The sequence below is a fragment of the Protopterus annectens genome, chromosome 4.part0 (assembly GCF_019279795.1).
Source record: "Protopterus annectens isolate FY-2018-M chromosome 4.part0, PAN1.0, whole genome shotgun sequence".
Classification (NCBI taxonomy): Eukaryota; Metazoa; Chordata; order Ceratodontiformes; family Protopteridae; genus Protopterus; species Protopterus annectens.
This window is the reverse complement of record NC_056733.1, coordinates 1348427501-1348448953: the sequence shown is the minus strand read 5'-3', so window position 1 is coordinate 1348448953 and position 21453 is coordinate 1348427501.

Sequence of the window (21453 nt, the reverse complement as noted above, 5' to 3'; positions counted from 1 at the left end):
AGGATTAACCCAGTCAACAAGACATAACTTAAAATAAATGAGATTCAATACCAAAATGTATTCTTTTGCAAAGGTGAGACATCAAATGGCTAAGCTCTGTTTATTTAGTGCAAACTTTGAGGAAGAGCAAAAAACACCAAAGACTTACAAAAGTGATTCAGTTATTTATCTAATTCAGGGGCTTAGACTGAGTAATTGAGTCCACTATGATTGCAGTGGAACCCATAACTAAAACAGTCAACATCAGAAAAGGTTAGTTTTAATAAAAAATCCAAAGAAAAGTATTTTGCAGCAGTAAAATACCACTGTACCTCCAGTGTTGGGGGCCATGTCCCAGACTTTCCACATCTAAATAACTCAGATTGCTCAGATGTGATGGCACATAGAGAATGTCCTTACTCCAAAGCCCACACTACTGTCAATATATATGTGAGTAAAATGGGTTCAGCTGTTTGGGTTAAATATTCCCACTCCAAACAATGTCACATTGACTAAATCCGTGTATCTCAAACTAACGTCTGAATGTTGAACCTCCTTTATTTATCTCATCATTTCTACTTCACACATTTGAACAATTGTATTTATTTATTTATATTTATTTATTTTACATTTGTTGACCGGGTTAGTCCGACTGAGCTAAGTAACCCTTTTTCAGTGGAGGCCCAGGATGAAAAGCTACACAGTCTTTAGAATTTTAGTGTTAACAGTGTCAGCGGGTTACAGTGTATACATACAATGAAATACATTTTATCAGAAAAATAATACTGGAGAAAAAAAACATAATAAGCATACATAAGAGAAGTTATTCGATACAGACATTTTCAATAAACAATGAAGAGAGTTCATAGTGTATGCAGTTATTTCATGAGACATGTGACATTAGAAATGGAGATAAGAGATGGAGAAGAAAAGTGCTAATTTGAAGAGGTTTACGAGCTAAAAATGAAGTTTTGGTGGTTACATATAAATTAATGGGTTTAATCAGGGAGGATGAGTGCAGTGGCAGGACCAGTGAGTTTGGAGATACTCTCTAGTGGCAGCTTTGAATTTATTTGGATGTTTGAGGGACCGAATTTCTAGTGGTAATTCATTCCATGATATGGAAGGATTGTAGCTGTAGAGGTTGCAGCTAATTTTAATGTTAGGTTTGAATATTTGTAGTAGGTTAAGGTCAGAGCTACATAGGGACCTTATGGGGGAATATTGAGAGATGAGGGGAGATAGGCTAGGGCAGAAGGATTTCAGGTGTAGTACAGACTGAATTATTTGTAAGCAATTAATACTTTTTCCAGAAATTACCGAGGTGTGTGTATGAGAGTGTGAGTGTATGTGTGTGTGAGACAGAAAGACAGAGAGAGAGAGAGAGAGAGAGAGAGATAGAGAGATGGAGAGATGGAGAAAATTCTTGTTTTAAATAGAAACAACAGCCCTACATCTACAGACTGATTCCTTGATACATACATCAGGGCAAAAACTTTAAGAAAATGTTTGAATCTGAGAATCAGTGAGTGAATGTCAGTCTGCAGTTTAGACAACTTAAAGTTTTCATTAAATACAAGGGCTAGAAAGTGACCCATGACCGGAGTCTCACAATGATTCCAGCTGCTAAATGTAGAACCACAGAGCTATTATTCTTCTTACTAAGCAACTGTTCAGCATATTTTAAACTGCAGAAGGTAGCATTTTTGTAAGCTTGTGTAGAATTATTAGCAACCGCTTAAAATATGTGATACTCAGAGATGTCCATTAAAATCCCCAAACCCATGTTTTGGACGTTTTACAAATATTTACTAGGCACCAATAGCCATCATATAATAAACCACATAAACTTTCCTTTGCGGCTCTGCCCTTATAACTATTTGTAAAAGGGACAGCTCTTATTTTGCATGGACATATACAGCTAGTGAGTGTTTTATATTTACTTACATGTTTTAGTTTAAAGTTAACTGCAATTTATGATATATTGTTAGTACCATATTCTGCAACTTGTCATAATGAATGACAGCACTGTGATTACTTTCACTAGCTGAGGTTGTCAGAATGAATGGAAAGTGTGGCACAGCCGAATTTGATGGAATTGCTATGACAACTCTTACATCACCTTGTAAATCTCCTTCAGTGTCTTCTCTTAAAAGATGCATGCAGACTGCTTAAGCAAATAGAAAGTAGGGCTAGCAAATATAAAAAAAAATCCAATAAAAATATGCAGCTAGTTGCTGCTGGCACTAAAGAAAGAAAACTGAAACATTTTAAAGTAGCAGGACTATTTAACAGACTGTTCAGCACTTCCTGCATTTTTCCAGAATACATTTATAATCTTACATAGCTGGACAGGAAATGGGGTAGCCGCATATCAGTTCCTGTTTCACATCCTTTGTTTATGAAGAATGCAATATAAAGAAAGCAAGGGAAGGAGACTCATTTCAGTTAAATTTGATGAAATAACTAGTGAAGAGCTAGTAACACCTTGCTTTACATATTAACATTACCTTTGTTTTAAGGAGACAATAAAATGGTCAGTAAAAAAGATAATCTGCAATATGATTTGCCAGATAAACGGCTGATATGATGCAAACTAGACAAGAAAAAATGAAGAGACCTGTCCTGTTAAATGCAAGATGTCACAGTGGCAACATTTTGCAATGCATCTCGACCTAACTTCTGTCTTTTGCCATGCTGTGGGCCCTCTATTTATTTGCTTCTTTGGTTGTTTTCCTACCTGGGTAAATGTTCTGGTCAGTGTTCTTTTTGAAGTAAGTCAGAAGAGAAGAAGTGCAGTATTTAACTTATAAGTTTTGCAGCCAACAAATAATGATGTCTTAACAGAGCTAAATAATGAGTGTAAGGAATCAAATCTACATCACCAGTACAAATGAGATCAGATATGCAAGGTGGTATCAAAGTACAGCAAAATTAAGGTTGACTGACATCAACTAAATAATAGAAAATGTACCAAGATGTGTTAAAAAGTACTAAAGCAATCAGATTGTGCAGTTAAGTCCTAGATAGGATGCACACAGCTTCCCTTGTGGTATAGCACAAGCCTCTACTAAATGTTTAGGAAATGCTGAGGACGGTTCAGGCAGTGGACAGAGAAAACTTTAAGTGTCTCACTGTAGAGCAGAAGACCAGTCTAACCAATGCATAATCACTCCTATATAGCTTAGATTTGCTGCCCAACACCTTATCACAGAATGTTTTATCAGGCATGATAGCAGTGTTTATGAGGCCTATTTGCAGTAGAGGCTCTGTGTAGCATAATATGCTTGTACATAAGTGCAGTTCTGACACTTCTCCTAGTTATAGCTGTGGAGAGATTAACATGACTAGAAATGACTCTGTTAGTATACAAGTGTCATATACTGCAGTGAAGTATGTGTGTGAGTGTATCTGTGTGTCGGAGGGGGTGGTTGTTGTAGTCCTGAGTGTGCTGCCCACTGGATGCGACATTAAAATGAGGACCCCATCTACCTGAGTTGGTGGTAAGGCTGTGGGTTCAATTCCCACATCAGATAGCTGAACTTTTCTAATACTAATACTGTAGTGCAGCATGTGTGCGAGTGTATGTGTGTGTCAGGGGGGTTGTTGTAGTCCTGAGTGTGCTGCCCACTGGATGCGACATTAAAATGAGGACCCATCTACCTGAGTTAGTGGTAGCTCATATGGATATAACACCGTCCTTTGATATCTTGTGTGTCTGTCCCACTGTCCATGTTAGTGTTGTACTGTACAACAGGGACAAACTATAAACACTCTGTTCATGTTATGTTGAAGTACATTTGGCTGCTGCATAATGCTTACAGCCACCTTTGTAATTCACATGGAACATCATCAGCATCGACACAGGGGAGTATCTGCAAGCTCACTTTAATTCAGAGCCCCTGCATATTTGTAGGTGATGTAAAGCAAGCATATTATTATATTACCTTCATTTTTATGACCATTTGTCCTTTTAAGTGTTGTGGTGGTAGCAAGCTCACAAGTGCACACACACCAGACTTCTCTATCTCTAGCAACAGTTTCCACTCATTTATTTATTTATTTGATATTTGTTAACCAGGTTGGTCCAACTGAGCAAAAAGTCCATTTTCCCTGAGGAGAAAAGCTCCATATAGATTATACAATATTATAAAAATATGTAAAAATCAAAGTTACACTAAGTAAAAATAGTAAATCAAATGGCAATTACAATGGAGTACAAACAACCAAAACAATGGTAGACGTATATAAAAAGTTACACATTTGAGAAATCAAAAACAAGCACCATTTTCTTATGCATGAATTTTTATTTCTTCAACTGAGAGAAAAATAAAAAAAGTAGAACTGTTATGTCAAGCCCTCCTATGAGAGTTATTAGAAGTAAAAGGGGGAGGAAAATATAAATAAAAGGCCAAGTTTACTGTGATAGCAAACTCACACATGCACACACACCAGACTTCTCTATCTCTAGCAACAGTTTTCCACTCATGCTGTGGTAGCAAGCTCATACATGGACATATACCAGACATCATTATCTCTAGCTATTGTTTTCACCTCACTGTGTTATATCTCCAGGCATTCTTAAGTAATATGAGACTTTCCAAAACACTGCATGTCCATCCAGGGTTCTACTATCAGTGGATTGTGCGTGCTACGCCTGCCAATGAAGACTGCTAGAGCAGCATCCTCCCAAGGTACACAAACCAAATCTTTCAACATGGACCAGTTACCATTCTGAGATCCTCCAAAACAGCCAAGCTGCTCACTTGGTAATGGAAACTGAATCCAGCAACACTGTGAAGCAATTTCTCTTTTGCTACATGTAGCACCAAAATGGCTGCAGTACAGCTTCAGTTGCATCTTTTTACTATTCAGTCTTCCATCACTTATGAACAGGAGTCCAAGATCCTTAAAATCATCCAGCAGAGGTAGCTGATTCCCTGCCATGCACAGAGTACAGTTCTCTCTTCTCTGGAAGAAAACCAGGATCTCTCAGTAGGAGGTCCTGATTTAAACCTCAGTCCCTTTAAACTCAGCAGCAATTCACTGCATTGCACACTGCAGATTACAATCACTTGAGGGAAAGCGGACATCAGAAGCAGAAAACAGGGATCCAACACTCACATCCCAAACCTGGATGCATTTCAGGACTGGATCCTATCTATACCTTGGCTGCCTACTGATATCTGTAAAAACACAAACAGAAGGAAGATAATATACTAACTTGGATGAATCCTTTAACCTCTTTGAGTATATCTGGATTAATTCTGGGAAGACACAATTCTCACTCCTGCAGCATGGGACTGAATGGTACATAGCAGCAGCCTTGGGGCCCCCATACTGTTGTAGCAATTCTCACAAGGCATACTGGGATGTACTGTTATATTTCTTCTCTAAGCCCACAAATCATGTCTAGACCAAAATGGTAAACTTCCATGAATGACCCAATATCTGTTCAAGGACAGAGTTGATCTATTGTACCACGGTCAGAATGCAATCTGCATTGAATCAGAGACTCAATTACTTGATGGGGTCTGCTTACCAGAACAACGACATGTTCTTTTTCAGGGAGGCTGAAGATTGTGATCCCTCTATAACCGAAACACACCTTCTTGTCCACCATTTTGAAAAATGAGCATCTCTACCCCATTTTGCAGTCTCTTCCCACCTTCCTATCTTCCTATCTTCATTGAAAAGGTATAACATGACATTAATGTCCAGTGTCATCAACTTATCTAAGAGATCTCATCTGTTCCTCTAGTTGTGACACAGCAGAACTTTTTATTCACTGAAGTGATGTTATCCACTGAAATGGATCCATTACCAATATCTGTGTCTAGCACTGCCACCTCCTCAGAGGAAAATAATATCCAATGGAGTCAGAAGTTTGCCAAGGTGTTCCTTCATCCTCTCAGTAATGCCCCAGTGTGTTTTCACTTCATCCTTGCTGAAAGCAGCCTGGATAATATGGAAACTGCTGACTGGTTGAATTTACTTTTGACGGATTATGGGAACTCCTGACTGGTTGAATTCACTTTTGACGGAAAGTGAATTTTTTCAAAAAAATAAGGCCAAAACCACTTTCAGCAATAGGGGAGTTTTCCTTTTTCTACATTGTTTTACAACCATGGAGTTGGTGTATATAAGCTCAGTGGTGTGGAGGGTATCCCCCACATGTGGGTGCAGGGGGCTTGACCCCTACAGAAAAAGATTACCTCTGAGTTTGAGTGATTGTAGCACAATTATTTTTGGTAAAATTAATTTTTGATCAAAATGGTTATGACCAATCAAAAAGAATCCAATAATATCCCACCAGCTGCACCAGATTTGCTGAATGGTTTGCCAGAACATATTTGAGGACGTCCAATAGTCATGATGGATGGCTTCACCAAACTGTTCCTAAACCCATGCCTTTGCTTTAATAACTACTGCAGCTGCTGTCTTCCTGGCTAATCAATATTACCAGTCAAATCTGTGGCCCTTCTACTATCATTTCACAAAAGTTCTCCTAATTTAAGATGACAGAGTCTCTTAATGCTGAAGTATTTCACTTAGTCCTATGTTTACCCCAAGGCAAGCACTATGATATGCACCAATAGTCTTTTCCCATAGTTCCTTGCTGCCACCTCATTTACTAAGGTCCTGAATAGCATCCATTCAGACAGCACATCCCTGCCTTCACCAGGAGCTTTCAGTTAAAACAGCTCCACACAGATGCATCGGCTATGCATTCCTGGACATCCTCACTTTGTATCTTTCCAGCCACTGTCTGGACCAAATAATTTAGTCACTTGGTAACTCAGCACCTCTCCTGACCTGAGTGACTAGCACATAAAGGTCCATGTCTGATGAAATGACTACAGAATTGATCACTGACTTTTGTCCAAAGGTACTCTGTTGCCAAGTATACATGAGCATCCTTGTACATGAACACTGTGTTTATTGTGGACAGACAAGAACAGGATTCCAACAAAAAAAATCACCACTTGGGTTCAAATCACACATATCATTCTTCCCTGACTTTCTCAGTCCCTGCACACACACTCTGAAGCCTCCCAGCAGAATTACAGAATCTGAAGTTTATACCCTCTCAAGCATCACAACCACAATTTCCAAAAAGGCTGCATACTCTGAATGCTGTAAGATGCAGATGTGCCAATATCATTTTTTTTATTCTGTAGCTCACAGTCACATTAAGGCAATCCTCTTATATTACTGGTGCAAACTCCAACTGAATGTTATGCAGACAATTGATCAGAATATCCTGGCACCATCCCAGAACCTCTCCTCAGAGGAACTCCAGAGTAAGAGAGAGAGGGAGAGAGAAAGACAGCAACCCTGCTCAAAAATATGCAGAAACACTGAAAAACAAAAATTCTGAATGTAAACATATCACTCTAAAAAGATCTAAACTATAAATATTATAAAAACATAAAAAACTAATTTATGCAGATAGGCAAGCTCCCTGCTCTCCCACCCCCTGAAGAGAGATGTGTGTGTATATATATATATATATATATATATATATATATATATATATATATATACACATACACACACACACACACACACACACACACACACACACACACACACACACACACACACACACACACACATATATGTGTGTGTGTGTGTGTGTGTGTGTGTGTGTGTGTGCACGTTTTTTTTTTTTTTTTTTTTTTTTTGCTAGAACAAAAATGAATCACCAGAAAGATGTCTCAAATCCAGACAGACTGAAAAACTAGTATGTGCATCTGAGGGCACTGTTAGAAAACTAGCTGTGATGGCAGACGGGTGTCAGTGTCTTAGCGTACCCTGACTACAAGTCTTTATTCTATTTTGAGAAATAAAAATTCACATTGCTTTTTCAATATCATAAACACCAGGGAGCTCAGCTTTTTATCTTCTCATTCTCAGTTACTAAAAATGTCTTCTGTTTTCAAATCCTTGTTCAGGGAACCCATTTGTGGGTGTAAGCCAGAACACGTGCTAAGGACATCTTAAATGAAAATACTCAGAGAATACTAATAACGCAAAATAAAAAGCTAAATAAATATATATTTTTTTGCTTTGATTTATTAGTCCTGGTACAGTTGGAGTAATATGTACTGTGTTCTGTTAAGGGGATTGTACTTTCACAGATTAAAAGACTGCAAATCTAATACAGCAAAAAACATCTATTGTATGCAAAGTAAAGGAGAAAGTTGAAATAAGTGTTTTTTTTTTCCATGGAGTAAGCTCCACCCTCTAACTTCATAATTACAGCATTTGCAAAAGGAGGAAATTCTATGGTCAATGTACATCTGTGCAAGACTTAACAAGCTTGGCAGAACTGATGCCTGCCAAGTGGGATGGCAGCAAGGAAGTTCAAAACTAGTTAGAACTTGTGAATCTTAAATAATCCCATCTGTGTTCTCCTTTCCAGATATTGTTCTTATGAAGGCAAGAGCATTTGTGTGTGCACATGTGGAGACTCTGCTTTACTGCCTCCATGCATAATGCCATTGAGTGATCAAGGTTGTTAGTCAAGTGGTTTGACAAGTGAACCAATGTAAGCAGACTGTGTGGTGACCTAATATCGGTTTATTTATCGCAAATGACCCTAATGCACTTTGAATATACTGTTTAAAAAAAGACTAGTAAGAATTTCATCTCATTTTTATCTTACTTTTCTGCTTATTGAGAAATTATCAAAATCTTTTAATATTAAAGTTAAATATAATTATTTTCAGTTTCAGGTTGCATACTCTGGAGCAGTAAAAACTAGATTTAGTGTGTGTGTGCGTGTACATATGCGTGTGTGTGTGTGTGTGTGTGTGTGTGTGTGTGTGTGTGTGTGTGTGTGTGTGTGCGCACGCATGCGCGCACGCACGTGTCTGTATGTGTGTGACTGCATGTGTGCCTACTTGCACGTGTGTGCATGTAAGTGTGTCTGCATTTGTACCTGTCTGTACGTGTCTACATGCATGAGCATATGCCTGCATGTGTGTGTCTGGTGCATGCATGTATTTGTATGTCTGGTGCATTTGTGTCTGTTGGGGGGTGGCCTAATGGTTAAGGTGCTTGCCTTACAAACACAACCTATGTTTGTGGAGGCACAACAATAGTTTATCAGTAGTAAATCTCTTACAGATATTTGCATTAGTCATTCCATGCTGTAAAGAACACCAGCTCTCAGTATTGCCAAAATAAGAGTTAACAGTTGGACAGGGTATTATTTCTGTGGCTGCCTTCCTAGAATACTAGCAGTGTCTTCATTATTCATGACTACTGATGAAATATAAGCAGCCAACCTACCTCTGAATTCAGTGCATTCATACACTATATCAAAAACATCAGTGCTAAATAGTATCAGAGTAGTTATCTAAAATAATACTCTGCCCACACTTGTATGGTGTTATGATGATTCAGCATATACAGAGTTGAAGCATGGGCATCATGAGGACTATGAAATATTCAGATCACACAAGCACAGGTGTGGTCCAACACTCCTACAAGTACAGTTTATTTTTCAATACCAGACTCCAGCTTTGTTATTTATTTATACAACCGATATCATACCACTCTTTAATATTGTAATAAACAAATGCCAATAGGTACCATATTTAACTGACTGGTCTTTAAACATTACAGAGCAGCGTATATCCTGTTTAGATACTGGAGTTGCTTATAAAAATAACCACTTTGTTGTGTTAAACGGTAAAAGGGGCATGTACGTTTCTTAAAATGAAAAGGGAATACTAGCTGGATAAGGCATCTTTTTTTTTTTTTTTTAAATAATAGTGTTGTGGGACCCACAGGAGAAGGATATTAATAAAGAGAACACCTCTGCATACCATATGCAAACAGGAAGTCTGTGTTGTTTCATTATGAGTGGACAGAAGGCGGGATACAGCAGATCCTTGTTCAGGCTATGTCACCACAGGATCATGATGCAATATTTAGTAATCGAAACAAATTGAATGAGTCTTATTGTTAAGATATAATCATAGGTGCAGAAAAATTGTGTATGGTGAAATAGTCAACATTTGCTGGTTAAGTGGGTAATTTTAACAAATGCTCATCCCCACTGAAACAGAAAATATCTTGCTTGATAGAAATAAAGATACCGACAATTCATGGTTTGTAATCAGTGTACCTACAGAAGAACAAAACTCTTAAAGAAGGTATTGTAGCCTAGATATTGGGTTAAAATCCCATTCACTGTAATAACATATAATATTGTAACAACAGATTATCAGCAAGTATTACACACCTGTAAATCTAGGTCCGATTCCTGCACATGGCCATTGTTTTAGGAAGGGACTGGCTGGCCTACTCAGCCTGCCTGTTATTCTGTTTAACAGACAAGAGAAATGTCCTTATTAACTATTACATTGCTGTTTTTGAACAACATATTGCTTAGAAAAACATTCCATGAACACATAATTACTGTATGTCTGTGTAAAAAAATATATCTTAATATCAGTCATGAGCTATACTCCATCTATTGCCTACTTCATAGGTTCATATGATTACCAGACTAACAGCTTAAGGGCCTTTGCAAGCCTAGCCAATATAATCCAGTTTTACCCGGTATATGACCCCTAGGGGCAAGAGGATGGCATGGACTTGTGCCTGTGCATTGAGTATCTTACAGATTGCCCCTATCCATAAGGGACATAGGCACTACCCCTGGTATGAATTTGTGATTCCCCATCCATTGATCCAAACTGCATTTGAAAAGGGCCAGAGAAGAGCCTGGTTAGTGTGAATAGGAAGCCTGTTACAAAGAAAGGGCAATTTCTGAGACACATATCTCTCTCTCCAGCATGTTTTGTTTTAGTCACTGACTAAAGTTTATATCCCTAGAGCAGGTGACTCTTATGCAGTTTGACTTGTGAATGTGTAGCAGGTCCATCAGTGTTGAATTTCTGAGTGCATTGTAGGTCAGGCATAGGTCACCCCTTAATAGTTGGTAATAGGCAGAATAAAGGGATAGGGCTTTTAGTCTATCTGCATAGTTCATGTTGTTTACACCCTGTATTTTCTTTGTGAGTAACCTCTAAGGTTGCTACAGCTGATGTAAGTGCCTAGTCAAGTATATGCCAAATAACGCATCCCACTCAATTATTAGCATAATGAGAGCTGAGTATAGTGAGACTATAATTTCCTTGGATCTGGATGCCATAACTTTACTTACAAGTTGTGCCACATAAAAAGATTTCCTCACCAGCATGAACACACGGCTGTCAAAGTTCAGGATACTGTCTATCTGCGTACCTAGATCACTCATCTCTGTGTCCACTCTAAGGGGTGTGCTATTGATGTAATTTGCAGGGGTATTTGAGTTCCCAAAGGGTATGATAATGCATTTTCTCGCACTTAGTTTGAGGCCATGGTTCTGGCACCAGTCATTTGTTTGATCTAGACCCTACTGGAGGATACTGACATCACTGGGAGATTCAGTGATTGCTCCCAGCTTGCAGTCATTGGCAAAATGTTGTCATCCAGAGGCCTTCCACATTAGCCTTGACTTCAGAGAAGTATATTGTATACAGGAGTGTTCACAGCGTTGAGCCCTGTGGCACACAACTAGTAACTGGCCTCTTGCTGGATCTGGATTCACACATTTTAACCACGTGTCCTGTCTGTGAGCCAATTGGTTATCCATCTGGTGACTTAGGGATTTATGCCCAGTTTTGTGAGTTTATTTATAATATCTGAGTGGGGAATTGTGTCAAATGCCTCGGGCAGTTGGAGGTAGGCAGTATGTACTGTTTTACTGTCATCCATGGCCTTAGTGACTTCCTCAAAGAAATCTACCATGTTAAGTAGGCATGACCTGCCCTTGACAAAGCCAGCTGGGTCAGGTCCAGTGCTTGGAGGTTTCCTATGTCATTATTTATCAGGTCCATAATTATTGTTTCCATGGCATTACATATAAGAGCAGTCAGACTTAGACATCTGTAATTTCCTGGGTCAGTAGATGAACCTCCTTTATGCAGAGGGATAACTGTTGCTGTCCTCCACTCTCTCAGGACAAAGACAGTCCAGTGGCTGTGATTAAATAGACATCCTATTGGGTATGATAATTCCTAATTTAAGCTGTTTAAGGGAGAACCTGGTATACCATCAGACCCTATTGAGGCTGTGTTTTTAGCTTTAGAGAGCACAGTGGAACCTGTTCTTTGGTGATAATTGGCAGTGGAGTGGTAGAGGATATTTATTGGGAGAGAACTGGAGGTAATGGAGACATGAAATTTGAGCTGAAATTGTCAGCCTGCAAATTTGCTACATCTTCCAGCTGAGTATAGGTGATGCTACCTACAACTAATTCCGCACATTGCTGGGTGTTGCCTTTAAGACTGCAGACGTAACCGAAAATGCCTTATGGTTATTCTTAGCTTTTTAGGCTATTTTACCTCAAAGTCTGATTTCAGAGGCTTGATTAGTTCCCTGATTCACTTGTTTAGACTAATGAGGAACTTTTCCAATATTTTCCAAATAGCACATTCCCTCTTACCTCTTGACATAATTTTCTTTCTTTAGTTGTACAGCCTATTGATAGCAGGGGTCCACTAGGGTGGCTTGTTTTTTCTGGTTTGACCTGGGTTTATTTCATTCTGGTACTGCTGTTTCCAGGCAGTTCTTTATATGGTCATACAGGACTTTTGTGTATGCCTCTGCATAGGTGTCAGTGTTTTCTGGATTTGGGGAGCTTGAAAACTAGCTATGCCATCCCTAAATAGGGGATAATTTACCTTAGAGAAGTTCTTTAAAGTTTTTGGGGTTAGATGGGGGGGAGACTATTTTTACCTTTATTTCAACAGAAACCACTTTGTGATCTGATCTAACCAGAGGTTCAGCACTCTCCCATATTTGTGAGTACCTGATCTAGGCTATTTGTTTTTCTAGTGGGAGTACAGACTAGCTGTTCCAGAGCATTTGAATTTACAAAGTCAAGAAATCTTTGGGCCTGCATGTTAGTGGTCATGTATGCCTCCCAATTAATGGAGGGGTAATTAAAATCACCCATGAATATGGTATTGGCCTGGATGGTGAGTGATTCTAGTAGTGGAGGACCTGTAGCTAGCAAGAATTTGGTAAAGGATTTTCCCAAGTTTAGTTGGACATGGAGTACTTGAAGCATGCCATATTGTTTGACTAGCCTTGAGATGTGCTTATCATTTATGTACATAGGTACACCTCCTCTTTTAGCTCTTTTATGTTCAATGGGTAGTGAGAATGTATGAAAGACATTATAGTCATGCATGGCCATAGTGTTTTCCATGGCTTTTTAACTATGTTTCAGTAACTGCACAAATGTCGGCATTCTCCAAGGTGAAGACAGCTTCCAGGGAGTGCAGTTTTTTGTTGAGGCTCCTAGCATTTAGCAGTAAAACATATAGCTTGTCCAGAGTATCTTTTGTTATGTTGGAAGGTTTGTCTGTTTAGAAATGCCTGAAAAAGGTACTATAGGGGTGGATAATGTTTTGGCCAATATCCAAAGGCCTAGAAGTAACAGGTGAAGACCAACCCTGACAAAGCAGTGTGGCCTGTCAACCATGTCCTTCTAGGCTGACAAGTACTAGACCCATTTGGAAAGGCACCAGTAGCTAAATCAATTGTTAGTGTTGATCATTTTCTGCTGATATTGTGGCATCATCCTTGGAGACGGTGGAATGCTGCTCAATGCTTGTTTTATTCACATCATTCACACTCACATAGACTATGACTGAGTCATACTGGTACTTAGGGTAACTGACCTGAGTGCTTGCATGATCTGGCACCTTATTCTGAAATCTCAATTGAAATATATCCCTCCTGGCCTTTTATGATTTCCTTGAGGTACTTAATTTATCATGCCCCTACTCTTTCTTCTAGATTATATGCATTAAGTTCCTTTAGTCACTTTTCACATCTTGTGGTGCAGAGCCTCTGACATTTTTGCTGCAGTTCTTTGCAGTGTTTATATTCTGTCAGCATCATGTGCATGGGGGCTCCCTCTACATGTAAATGTTCTGCTCATCTTCTTGTCTTTTGTACTTAAAATATAAAAACTAAAAACTTCATGGGAATGCATGGCTAGGCACCCAAAGATCCTCATGGATCAATGGCCTAGCAAGTACTTGTAGGCCTATAAGCCCATGAGCATCTTTGCAGAACTGAAGCTCCTATAGTGAGTACAATGGCATAGCTGCAACACCTTTCTTTGACTTTAAGTAATGCATTCTATCTCCAGGAGTACTAGTTTAACCTGTAGAAGGACGTGATCTCAACTAGCTGAATGGTATACAGAAGCTACTAAACAGAGAGAAAATGTTAATACAGAATTATAACCTTTTAAAAAGTAGAGTACATTTTATATATTATTTGTGTCACCAATGTCATAAACTGGGCTATAATACAGTCTGTTAAGATTGGCATCCCTGCTTGTTCTTAGTCCACAGAATCTTGAAAAGCAATTGCTCATGTTAGAGAAAAATAAGTGATTGCTTGAGATCACTGACCACTGTTTTGGTAACTTTCTTCCCTCCCCAAAGTTGTGTGACTGTGGATTTGATATATACATATTCAGGGTTTTTAGCGACTGGCTTCATAAGTAGAGTGCAGGAGGGCTTGCCCCCTGCAAAAATACTTGCTTTAAGCTGTACCATTACTCTCTACAACAGCCAGTGTTTAAGGATTTGGGAAAAGGGAAGTGCCACTGAAGCGATAGGGTTTTATTATTCCATTGCAGAAGTGCCAAGGTCTACTTACTGAAAAATTATCTGTTAAGGCCCAGCCAGATGAATAACACATTTATTTCTTTTTCTCTGTGGTGGGTCTTTACCCTCCACCACTATTCATTCCATATAGGAGAATCCTCCAAGTACAATTTGTCTACTATAACTAACTTTGAAGTAACCAAAACTTTATATTATAAGGGAGAGTGAAAGTTCATTTCAGTCAGCTAGCTTGAACTGAACATGTTTGAGAATGTGACTAATTAACCCTTAACATGGGTTATCAGAGAATATTTTTAAATGACCTTATTTTGAATTAGATAGGAATTACAGTAAAGTAGATGGCTGACTGCTTCCAGTGTCATTCATACGCTGTGCAATAAATTCTAAAGTGCTTCATTCATTTCTGTTTTCTGAGTTTATCTTTTGACACATTTTCAAGTGAAATTTGCATAAGTCTAGAAAACTCATGTGGATGCAAAATTTCCAGTTCAATACAGGTGCTCAGACTACAGTATAATCCATCCTTTCCAAAGTAGTTGGTCTGGTCACCTGTCACATACCAGCTGGAGAACCAGTGAACACCCTGCTAATGAGTTCATGAACTTAACCATGAATTAAAGGTCATAATGTAATCCAAACTCTGCTAATATTCATGGAAAAGGCGGAAACTTCCTAAACATTTTTTTTCAGCAAGAATATTATATATCCATTTGCACACCAGTGGGTACTTTCCTCTTCTGTACTTGTTTACCGCCACCTAAACTATCTGAACTATGATACTATCGAGATGCAAACCAGGATAAGTTGGAGGCAGTCGATATACCAGAGGTGCTGTGGAATATACAGCCACCATGGTGAGTTGGTCTTGGTAACGGAAACTGCACTGCTGAAAATAAATGTGTGCTCAAAGTTGAGGTAGTTCCTAACAGGTCTTATACAAATTATTTAAATTGTTGTTTTATGACCATTTTTATAAGGTGACAAATCAAAATATCTGTGGGTATATTAATGGTGATTTAACATAGAAAATAAAAAAAGCTAGTTTTGGAATTCAGAGAAACAATTTGTTTAGATTAAAAAAACAAAACAAAAGCAAACAAAATCATGACATATTGCAACATATGGCAGTTGTTACTGTAAATAATGACATCACTATATATTATGAGCCTAGGTTTGTTGTGAGGTTGAAATAGAATATGTCATGTCAAATTCTTGCTGATGAAATCAGGGCAGGATATGGGAGGAGAGAAAGCAACATGACTGCCCAGTATGGCATGCCAAAACTTTTCAACCTACACTATACCAATGAGGAAAATTCTTGATCAGAGTCTTTATGTAAATCATAAGCATAGCACTGTTTCCTCATGTTCATGTGCCCCTGGCAAGAGGACTGTATTTCATGTGGGTATGGGGTGGTGGAGGGGTACAAATGAGTTTGTGACATATGGAGGATGTATTTTGAACACTCATAACCTAAGGTTGTCAGCACTGGAAGGAAACTAAGGGAAAGTTTTTTCTGTGATATCCTCCCAGAGAGTTGCGATTGTCACAAGGGTAGAGAAAAAGCACTGGGCTCCATTCTTTGAAGGATGAGTGCCAGTAATAACATGAAACTCTAATAGTTACATTTAGTGGAAGATCAGGGAAACAGTGTTTACAGAGGCCAGATATAAATAAAAGCTACTTGCTGCCATAATTTACAATACTTTTCATGATGATTATCTTCATAAGACTAACTTTGTAATGTAACTAAGATACCCTGCTACTGTAAAACTATTTGTTATATATAGCAATGAGTGGTTTTTACAGTTTAAACAACCATATTCCCCTATTTTTCCTAACTGTATAAGTCAGAGTATAACAAAATTGCTACACTCCATGGTGTGCACCATGTAAATAAATCACAACCTTCGCTGATGTGCTAGGCTCCTGTTTTGCCTTATCCTTCCCAATGCACTTGAGGTTGGTAATAGACTATGACACAGCACACCTTGTCCTGTATTGCTCCTTTATTATGTTATCATTGTGCTACATGAAGACACCTGATTGGATATTGGACCACAAACAAAATGATAATATTTCAGAAAAGCATCACTTATAAAATCAGTCACAAACTGTACTAATAATAATATATGAAATCAATAATTATATAATATCAACCATAACATTAGTTTCTTAATGAATGTCAGTTTGCACTTACTTATTGTCAAGTGTTACCAGTTATTTATAACCCTGTGCTCTGTCTGAACTGTGCCCTCTGGGATCAATTCAGTATCCCAGTACATAGACTTCAATAAAAATAAATAGATCACATGGCCCACCATTCAAGAGGGACCCTAATCAGAAAAAAATTATCTCATTTTGATATTATTTTTTATTAAAAGTAACAAATGTGTGCAAGCACCCTTGTATAGATAGTAAGTCAGGTGAGTATCAGTAATGCTGATGGTAACACAAAGAAGCATAAAGATTACCATTAATTTGTCCCTGTAAATTCAAACAGGTCTCCAGTTGTACAGTCAACAAGGACCAAGTGCTCAGTGCTGAAGACAAGTTTGCGACTGTTCAGCAAGGAGTGGGCATCATAAATTCATTAAATATGTTGTGATTCCCCTGATTCTGTTTTAGCTTAATGGATCCCCCTAGCTTAATTACTGTTTCAAAACCAATTAAAAGCATCTCTCAGTTCATATCCCAGGCATTTTATATTGGTGAAAATAATGCAGGTAATTATAGACTCATTAAATGAATTTTCAAGCAGTGCAGTGCTATAATGACATCATAAAACTAATTATACATACACACACACACACACACACGTGTGTGTGTGTGTGTGTGTGTGTGTGTGTGTGTGTGTGTGTGTGTATGTACATTTGGTTCAGAATGCATAAAACTCAGTGACAAAATAAGTAAGCACAGCATTGCTGTTTAACGTCAGATGGTAGGCACTAAGACCCAGAGACCAGAAATAGGAGGGCAGGAAGACCGGGAGCTGAACTGTAGCAAGTTTAGAAAAAAAATCTTGTGTAGGCATTTGTGGAACATCCAGCTGGTCATCAGTGGAGAATCAATGAACTCACTGTCATCTGGAATCCTAAATCTGCACTTTAAATGGTAAAAAAATCTGCAAGAACATGGAAGACATCAAAGGTAGGCAGACACTTCTTGTAAAGGTGTTTGTGTTTATAACTGCCATGGTTTATTAATCCACATTTTTACACTGGTTTACAGATTTGAACATCCTTTCCCTGGGCATGGCTTCTTCTGTTCCGGCTACAGAGGGTGATGATGTCATATATGCTAATTGCTACTGTTAGACTTCAGGTTCTTTTGCTGTGGTTAGTCTCCGTCTGTTACATGTAGCCTAGATCCTGTACTGTACTATGCATTCATGGATAAATATAATCCACGTTCTTTACAGGATATTCTTCCTGTGATAATTATGACCCAGTTTTAAGGATGAATCACTTGCTCTTTTTAGAATAAAATTGTATAGTCCATGCAATGCCCTTCTAATTGAAGTACTTTTTTGCTGCACTCCTTAGACAAACTTTCTATGCCATATTGAATTATTCTTTTTGATCGGTGTGTGGTGATAGCATGTTATGTTATTAAATCCCATGAAAAGTAAATATGAAACAAATGGTGCCCATCATATACATTATGAAATCTGTGTGATTATGATGTGTTTGCACTGCTAAAGAATTTCTGAAGGTGCTTTTATTTAGCTGAATATAATTTGCACTCGCAGATCTGTCTACAGCCCCTATTTCCCATTTTTGCACATGGAGTCAGGGTGTTGCTTCAAAAGTTACAATCATCTATGTCAATTTTTTTTTTTGGATTAAATATATGTACATTCATTTTGTTTCAATTGTTTTTTGTGGTCTGACTATAATCAATGTTGCAGGGAATGATCCAAAGTGCATTAAAGTTTTGTATTAAGTAAATATTATTTGTATCTTTTGGAAAAACTCTGGATTCCATACTGATTGATAGAATATTGTATATATACATATATATATATATATATATATATATATATATATATATATATATATATATATATATATATATGTTCATAGGTTCATAGGTAGGTACTAGGCTATCTGCCCGAGGGCATTTATAAGCCTAGCCAGAGTGTGTCGGCTTTCGCCACCCCATTGATTAATTAACTGATCCTCTGTCAAGCAGAGCCAATGAAGTGATCCCAGGGGTGTATTTTCTGTTACCCATCCACTCGTCAAGGTTTCTCTTGAAGAGTGTTAGTAAGGGGCTCTGCCTGATGTAATTTCCAAAGCATGGGGAGTTTCTGTGACAGGAATCTATCCTTACAGCATGTTCTATTTATTGTTGTGGTGAGGTTTAGCTCACTAGAGCGCGTGGCTCGTAGTTACTTGGATTTCTTTAGGTGGAGCATGTCCATCAGTTCTGAGTTGGACATGGCTTTGTAAGTCAGGCAGAGATCACCTCTGAGTAAGCGATATGCCACTGAGTACAGCCATTGTTTTTTCAGTTGGGCTGCATAGGACATATGTTTGAGGCCAGTAATCCTTTTGGTGAAGTACTTTTGTGGTCTTTCCAGCTGTTGGAAGTGTCTTGTGAGGTACATCCCAAATGAGGCATTGTACTCTATGATGGGTCTAATGAGTGACGAGTAGAGGGGCACTATAACCTCTTTATTTCTAGATGCGAACCCTTTAGTAATTAGATGGGCCACATAGGATTTCCTAACTACTTTGGCAGTATGATTGTCAAAGGAGAGATTACTATCTACCTGGGTCCCCAGATCTCTTATTACCTCTTCTGTATTAAGGGGGCTGCCACCTATGTGGTAATTCGTGGGTGTTTTGTTTTTCCCAAACAGGATGAAGATGCATTTTTTGGCATTTAGCTTGAGGCCATGACTTTGACACCAGGTGTCCGTCTCAGTAAGGCCCTTTTGGAGGATGTCCGTGTCAGCCGGATAGTCAAGTATGGCTCCTAGTTTGCAGTCATCGGCGAACATGGTTAGCTATAGGCCTCCTGTGTTTGCCTGTACTTCTGAGACGTATATGCTGAACAGTAGGGGGTCCCAGGACCGAGCATTGCGGGATACCACTTGTGACTGGTCTAGAGTTGGACATGGAGCCCGCTATTCTTACCGTGTAAGTTCTGTCTGTAAGCCAGTTGGCAACCCATCTCGTGACGTAGGGGTTTATGTTCAGGCTGGTGAGTTTTTCTGTAATACCCGAGTGGGGAATGCTTTCAAAAGCCTTGGCGAGGTCAAGGTAGGCTGTATGAACCACCTTTCCCTCATCTATGGCCTTGGTGACTGTCTCGAAGAAGTCATCTAGGTTTAGTAGGCATGATCTGCCCTTAACAAAGCCGAACTGGGTCGGGTCAAGTGTTTGGAGGTTACCAATGTCTTTGTTAATGAGTTCCATGAGGATGCGCTCCATAGCCTTGCAGACCAGGCTAGTCAGGTTTAATGGGCAATAGTTACCAGGGTCAGTTATGGCCCCTCCTTTGTGGAGAGGAATAACCATTGCTGTGCGCCATTCTATGGGCACATAGCCTGTGGAAAGGCTGAGGTTGAACAGTGTGTTTTCGTGGGGAGTTAGTTCATTCTGTAGTTTGTGCAAGAACCAGCCTGGGACACCATCTGGTCCCATTGATGCTGTGTTTTTGGCTTTTGAAAGGGCTGTTTTCACCTGTGCATCTGTGATTTTTGGGACACTACACTTTTCCAGTATTGTTGTGGGCCCTATTGGAGGTGAGAGGGGGGTGAAGTTTGCACTGAATCTATCTGCCAGGATGTTGGCAATATCAGTAGGTTCAGTATATATTGTGCTATTTTCACTAGTTCAGTGCATATCTGCGAGTTTCCACTTAGATTCTTAACATAGCTAAATAAGGCTTTGTGGTTATCCTTTGAATCCTTGGCTATTTTTCTTTCAAAGTTAGCCTTGGATGGTTTCATGGGGGACCTTAGTTTCTTACTGATACTGATCAGGGATGTTTTTCCTTCTTGGGATTTGTTTTTTTTTCTGAACTAGTTTCCTCCTTCTATTGTATAGCCTGTTTATTGCAGGGGTCCACCAAACTAGTTTCCTTCTCTTAGAGGAGTGAGTCTTGGTTTTGCTAGGGATGGCATGATCCATGCATCCTTGTAGGTGCTCATAGAGTGCATTTGTAAAGGTTTCTGCATCTTGGGCAACATTATCCTTTAGCATGGGGGCTGTGAAACTTACCACCTCTGTCTTAAGTAAGGTGAAGTTTGCTTTAGAAACGTTTTTTACTGTGGTTTCCTTAGTTGGGGGTGGTGGTGGGGTGTGGACATCCAGAGTGATTAGTTTATGGTCTGATCTAACCAGTGATGAGTTGACCTCTGGTGTGGAACACCTGTCGCCCATGTTGGTGATGACCAGGTCCAATATGTTTTCACCTCTGGTAGGGGAGTTTACCAGCTGATCCAGGGCGTTAGAGTTGATTAATTCCAGGAAGCGCTGGGCCTGGGAATTTGTACTTGAGTAGTTTTCCCAGTGTATATTTTATATATAGAATTTATATTCTATAAATTGTATTTTGCCTTTTCTATCACAATCTACTAATGATTTATTGTATGGGGAGTGATTAATATATGCATGTAAAGATCAGTATTCAGTTTAGGCCATGTCAGCATCACTGCATGTGTTAAAAACTGCAAAAATGCCACATACAAATCCCTGCAAAGTAGAACAATGCTGGAAACAAACATAATGAATGGTTGACTGAGTAT